This window comes from Gavialis gangeticus, unplaced genomic scaffold (assembly GCF_001723915.1).
Source record: "Gavialis gangeticus isolate Ggan-Ray unplaced genomic scaffold, GavGan_comp1, whole genome shotgun sequence".
NCBI classification, from domain to species: Eukaryota; Metazoa; Chordata; order Crocodylia; family Gavialidae; genus Gavialis; species Gavialis gangeticus.
In genome coordinates this window covers 93,201,173-93,208,511 of record NW_017729031.1, presented here as the reverse complement: position 1 = coordinate 93,208,511, position 7,339 = coordinate 93,201,173, and positions in this window count along the sequence as shown.

The window sequence follows — 7,339 nt, the reverse complement described above, 5'->3', positions numbered from 1 at the left end:
AGTTGGCGCGGCTCCCGAGACCCCCGCCCGGCTGCGCTGCGTCCATCGCCCGCCCGGAGCCGCAGGCGCGGGGGCTGCCAGCGCCGCCCCCGGGAGCCCTGCGCCCTGCCCTGGCATCCCGGCCCCCTCACGGGGCGGCAGAGGACTCGCCCCCGCCTTGTCGAGAGCCGCCACTGAGCGGGTCAGACGTAGGGCCACGGGGCACACACCCAGCCATGACCAGGGTCTGAATGACAGGGGAGCCGGGGGACAGGGGGACGGCTGAGCCCCCCACCCACCCCCCGTAAGAGACAAGAGCCGGGGGTGGCCATGGAGGCACCTCAAGAATAGAGGACAGTTACATTTAGTGCATCCATGAGCGCTGTGGGCCTCCCGAGGCTGGTGGGTCATGGCCAGCTCCCGGAGGCAGCTGTGAGTGGGGAACTGCCACAGGCAGGATGAGAAAACGGGAGTGTCCTCTATAAAACCAGACAAAGGGCCACCCTACAAGAGCCCCCCTGAAAGATTTGAAAATCATCACCTGAGGGCACGGCCATCCGCAGGGGTGGGGGCAATCGGGGTGACTTCCCCAGGCACCGCGCTTTGGGGGGGCCCCACAGAGCTGGGCCAGCTTCAGGTGTGGCCGCTTGCCACACAATGAAGGGGAGAGTGGACTGGGCATGACCAGGGTTTCTTTTGCTCCATTCGTCCCCCACTTGCAGCCTCCAGCATTTTTTAATCTGGCCAACCTGTCAGCCTCCACCATATCTGGTGGCAACGAATGACAGGCTGTGTGAAAAAGAGCGTCCTTTGGTTGGTTTTGAACTTACCACCCACTCGTTTCATTGTGGAAGAGTAAATCATAAAACCCTGCTTCCTTTCTCTTTGCCATTTAGTATGTCCCCTCTCCAGCATCTCTTTTCTAAACAGAATACATCTAGCCTCTTTAGTCTCTCCTCATGTGGAAGCGCCTTCATATTGCTAATCATCCTTGTTGCCCTTTTCTGGACCTTCTCTAGTTCTTCTATATGCTTTCTTCAGTGTGGAGACCAGAACTGGGCACAGCATTCAAGGTGTGGATGCACCATGGATTTATAAAGGGGCATGGTGATATTTGTTCACTTCTGCTGATCTGCCCAGTTTTACCCTTGCTCTGAAGCCAAGCGCATGAATTAGATGTATGCGATAGCTGAAGGTGGGCAGCATCACCCAGGTGGAAAGAGGTGGGCATACACGTATTTGAGTCCAAGGCTGTAAAAAACATCAACTTCCTTCAGGATGGCATATGTCTCCTACCACATCATATTTAATTGTACTTCTTTCAAGAGCAGATTGGACAGATGCTTGGCTGGGATGGTTCAGTCAGGGGCAACCCTGCTTTGAGATGCGGGCTGGATTAGATGAGCTGGTGAGGTCCCCTCCGGCCCTACTTTCCCATCAGCCGATCTAGAATTTTGAAAAGCAGGGTGCAGATGGTGAGGTGCATTATCACGTACAACATTTTTCTCCAGCTAAAAAGAAACTAGAAGCTTTACTAATATGCTAGGGGCATAGGGCTATTCAGTTTAAGATTGAAGCAAAAACAAACAACTTCATTGGAATGAGCTAAAAAGAGTCTGCAGGGCTGTGAAATAGGAGCTTCATTACCAGGAGCAGTTAACAGAGCAGAATTGCAGAACAAAGGATAGCTTGATGGGTGGACCATCAAAACCATTAAAAAGAAGATAGGGGTGTTGACACCTATGGAATGAAGAGTTTAGAAGGGATGGTGTACATTATGAGCCATGAAGTCAATCGACTCCCTCAGCACTGCCTGAGTAGAAATGCTGCTGCCACTGCCAGGCAGCTGGTTTTAAACTGTGGGTGGGGTGCAAGTGCACCCCCTTAGATCCCTCCCCATTCTTTCGTATGATCCTACGAAGTAAGCTGGTGAAATAAAGTACATGAAATGGGAGTAATCCAAAATTAGACCATATGTCTGCAAACCCAGGCTCAGCATGACCTGTGTGAGGAACTCTGCTGAGCTCAACCAGACAACTCCCAGTCCTAACCTTAAGCACTCTCATCAGTGTGTGCATGGCCAGGACCAAGACTGATCCAGAACATGATGCTCACACAGGCCTTGAGATGTCCCAGAGATGCCAGTACAGAATGAGCACAGAACAGATGACAGAAAGGGGCAGAAAAAGTTTTGTAGTTAGAATAATGAACTGCCCAACTGCATGTAAGCAACACACACATTTGGGTGTTGGGGAAAGACAATATTTAACTAAAACCTACAGGCTAGACAGGGGAGGTAGGGATAAGACAGGGCTTTCCCAAGTAAAGAAGATTTAAACTCAGGACTCCTGGATTCTCTTCCTCACTTGCTATATGTTCCTGGGTTTAGGGTCTGATTTATACGATTCTTATTCACACTGGGTAACCACTTACTCACTTGAGTAATTTTTACTAAATCAGTTGTATTACTCATGTGAGTGAGAATTCACCAAAGGGGATAAGGACCTTGCAGTGGGTCCTTAACTCCTTTGCTTGGATAAAATGAGGCAAAAACTACATTACAGAGCATAGGACAAGGCACCAATGGCCTTCAATTGCAGCAAAGGACATTTAGGCTAGAATTTCTGAAGACCTTTCTCACTGTGCAGGTGCATAAGCACTGGAACAGACTATCCAGAGGGATTGTGGAATCTCCATTCTTATAAGTTTTTAAGAGCAGGTTAGGCAATCATTTGGTTGAGATGATTTAGATAGGGATGATCCTGACTTGGGAAACGACCCCCCGAGGTCCCTTCCAGCCCTACCTTTCACCAGTTCTTTGATTCTATGGATGACCGGGCTTACAGGGAAGATTTAGTTAATATTCAGAAAACAATCACTTTGTGATACCTAGCTATTCTAATTAATTGAAGTATTAATTTAAAAGTTGAATTAACTTGCAGTTACCTCATTTTCCCTTTTTCCTGTTAAGGTAAGCTGTACTGCAATTGGGACAAGGGGAAATTACCCTGAAATTCAGAAGATGGAAGTCCTGGCCCCATTCAAGTCAATCAGAGTTTTGCCAATGACCTCAGTGTGCCATATTCTACTTTTTAACTGAAAGAAGAGAGAGTCAATGTAATTGAGTACCTTGTGCCAGCATTTGGAAGTCAGCTAATGTGTCACTTAAGTTACTGACTGGCTGCTTGTCAGAATGTATTGGCACTGAGCTAAGAGAGACAGTCATTACTATAGACCAAACCATGATGAGGAACAGTCAGCATGGATTCACAAAGGGCAAGTCATGCCTGACTAACCTGATTGCCTTCTATGATGAGATGACTGGCTCCATGAATGCAGGGAAAGCAGTGGATGTGATATACCTTGGCTTTAGCAAGGCTTCTGACATGGTCTCCCATAACATTCTTGTAAGCAAGCTGAGGAAGTATGGGTTGGATGCATGGACTGTAAGGTGGATAGAAAGCTGGCTGGATCCCCAGGCTCAACAGGTAGTAATCAATGGCTCAGTGTCTAGCTGGCAGCCATTAGTATCAAGCAGAGTGCCAGGGGCCAGTACTGGGGCCGGTTTTGTTCACTATCTTCATTAACAATCTGGAAGATGGAATGGAGTGCACCCTAAGCAAGTTCATGGATTACACCAAGATGGGGAGAATACTAGATATGCTGGAGGGTAGGGTTAGGATTCAGAATGACCTAGACAGGAGGAAGATTGGACCAAAAGAAATCTCATGAGGTTCAACAAGGACAAGTGCAAAGTCCTGCTCTTAGGATGGAAGAGACCCATGCACAACTACAGGCTTGGGCCCAACTGGCTAAGCAGCAACTCTTGGGGTTACGGTGGACAATAAGCTGGATATGAATCAACAGCTATTCATTTCTACCTAGGAGTACAACCTTTTCTCCTATGCCTGAAGAAGAGTGCTTGTGCCTGAAAGCCTGCAATTAAAGAAATTTGTTTGCAAAAATCTAGTTAGTCTAATAAAAGATATCACCTCTGCCACGAGTTCTGATTCCTAGCGGGCTGATGAAATCTCCATCTTTGGCGATTTTTAAGGCCTGGCTCAACAAAGCCCTGACTAGAATGACCTAGTTGGGGATGGTCCTGCTTTGAGCAGGGGGGTTAGACTGGAAGACCTCCTGACATCCCTTCCAACCCTCAAGTTCTCATTTTATGACTAGGACACACATACTCAAGTTCAGTAGGTTCTTCCCTGCTGTGTAGTACCCTTCACTTCTCCAATCAGTTTTCAACTTGGATGCAGGATAGAGCTATGATTTCCTTCCAAGGTCTTCCTTTGCAGCCACATCAATGAACCTGTGATTTCTGAAATCAAGACTGAGGACTTCATCTAAAGCCCATGAAAATGAGCAAACAGTTCTCTATTAACTTCAGGGGGCTTTGGGTTAGGTCTGAAGTGATCTCTCATTGACTGGTAATTTCTTCCTCCTTTCTTACCATAAGTATGCCCTTCACACACATTGCTTCATACACATGACTGTGTGAAAGAGGGAGAGGCTTAAAAATTAATTAAGTTGATCTTTTACTCTCAATTTAATTGACAAAGCTCATTTGGAGCAGCTTGATTACATTTCAGAGCAGATTATCAAATGCCAGTCCAAAGGAAAAAATATGAAAGCAATTGCACTAAGTGCAGTTGGCTATATGCAACATGAACATTAATTAGCTTTAGTACAGTATGTGCCTGACACTTCTTCATTTTTGCTTATACCAGCACATATCACATCCAGTATATTTTCCAGAGGCTACACAGAAACAATGAGGAAGGAATAAAAAAGGATTTGCCACTGTTTTTCCCTTTAATTCCAGGATTTAGTAATTTATAACAATGCACTTAAAATGAATTATAGAAACTTTAATGCTCATAAAACGTTTATGGTTCTGGAAAATGAAGCCATGCATTTAGAAAAGATGCAACATGGGAAATGTTGCATTGCCACTTCCCACACTGCTCTTCCAGTGTACTTCACCCCAGAACTGTGGAACAACCTCAGTGGAGTGTGTGAGCACCTTCAGTTTCACATCCATTCATATTTTAGCTTCAGTGCTGAGCAGCCATGAACGTTGTCAGTTTGGTGCAACATTGATCCATAGAGTTTAGGGCCAGAAGAGATCATTATTGCCCTCTAGTTTGACTTCCTTCTTTACCTAGACTAAAGCAGGGGTGTCAAGCATACAGCCCATAGGTTGAATCCAGCTCACAGGGCTTTTCATGGGCAGGATGATCCATTTCCATGGTTGGGCCGTGGCCCAAGGGACTTGGTATCACGGCTGTCAGCATTACCGCATCAGCACAGCTCCAGAATCCAAGTGACTGATGGTGCTGCTGTTTTCCTCCCCCTCCCCTTACTCCCCCCAAAATTGAGGTATTGGCAACCAAGACCAGCAGCAAGGGAAAAGTGGGAGACAGCGGTGGCAGATCCACACTGACACAACAGCTCTGGCAGCCGTGGGAATTAAGAGCCACCACCACCACTCACCCAGCTGCCAGAGGTGAGCTGTCCAACACCGGAGTATCCAGCCCAGAAGGCCAAACTAATGTGTCCCCTCTGGACTAAAGAATGTCACTCAATAACAGAGAAATTTGCCCAATCATGATTTCTTTGCGGCATGAACAACAGCTGTCTGAATAAGTGATTTTGGGGTGGAGATGGGGTGCTGGCAATTCAAAAAAATATTGGGGGGGTGAGGAGTAGAATCAAATGTTTTATTTTCATTTTTATCGTTAAGTTTGAGAGAGATTTTAGAAATAACATTGTTTTAAATGCAAAATAAAAAAATCCTCCCCAGTTCAGCAAAACCAACACAAATTTACACGCCATTTTGAGGTTACCACATCTGTATTTTTCACTAAAAAACACTGGAGCATAAGGAACTGCTTTGAGACCACCAGTTGCAGAAGCCATCCAACAACCATTCTATATAATGGCTGAAATAGTCAATCAATAACACTGTGCTGGATTTGGTCTATCTCTGACTTTGATATGTCTTCTAATTACCATAGTATTAGAAAATCTCACAACTGTCAATATATTTATCAGCACAAAACATCTGAGAAGTGGCTAAGTGGTATTATCTCCATTTTGTACATCAAGAAATGAGACACAAGGGAGCTAAATGACTTCTGTCAGGTAACACAGGAAGTTGGTGACAGAACAGGGAATCATGTCCTAAGTAATCCCCATGCCCACTAGAGCAGAGCCATGCATACTTTTAGAGCAGACAGACCCAAACTAAGAGTGAGATGATACATGAAGGGAAGAACCTAATGACACATGGTTAATGCCACAATAAGTTACACAACTTCTGGTTCAGGAGGGAGTATATATGGAGTAAGCTCCTGAACTAGAGTAGCCAACTTAGTATAGTGCTGTTCATGTAGCAATACTGACACCAGACGAGGGCGTATTGTCCTGGTTGAGGCTGCCAGATTATGGATAGCTGCATGGGAGGATGTACAAAATAAAATGTATCTTACCTGGTATATCACATATAATATAGAAAACTAATTTTAACATAGGTTGCAAAGGACGTTGATGTGATCCGCAGGGCTTTTGTATGGCCCTATTCTAAAACATCCTCCCTCTCTCTTCTCATAGAGGGGAAAGACTCTCTTCACATAGAAGGGAAAGTCCCATTACCAGTCACTATGGCTTTGATCTCCTATATTTGTATATGCAGTCCAAAAATCACACTGGCCTTTCCATTAGCCATGTCAGTTAGAAAACTCATGTCTAATATACAGTACACTGCCTCCAATACACACTGTTTTAACTGGCTGTGCATTTGGTTACTTTGCACTTTGGATTAGTATTTTAAGGGTCTGTCTTATGCATCACCTCACTCCTATGCTGAGGTGTAATCCATGAATCATTTTTAGTTATCGTTATTTTGCTTGTGAGGTCACATGCCCACATTTCATTGTCTATATTGCTGCAGTGTTGCTGTGGTTTTGCTTTCTCATTGGTGCTATTACTGTTAGTCAAAAACCAGCACTATGAGTTTGCAAAACCACACCAACCCTGCAACAGTTTTGTGCAAACATATCCAAAGTTCAGGAGATGTAAAAAGTAGAATTTTCACATTAAATTCTATTTGTCTCTCTGTTTCCAGTAACAGAGATAAAATGAGGGAATCAAGAGAAAACTGCAGGCATTTCAGGGAAAAAAAAGATGTAATAACTCACTGACATTTGATGCACCCATATATAACATCATTCTTTTATTACATGATGTCTCTCACCTATGGATCTCAACATGCTTTACAGACGGAAATGTTGATCATTGGTCTAATTTTACAGATGGGGGAAACAGAAGGTTAGAAATGTAATTAAGCACACAG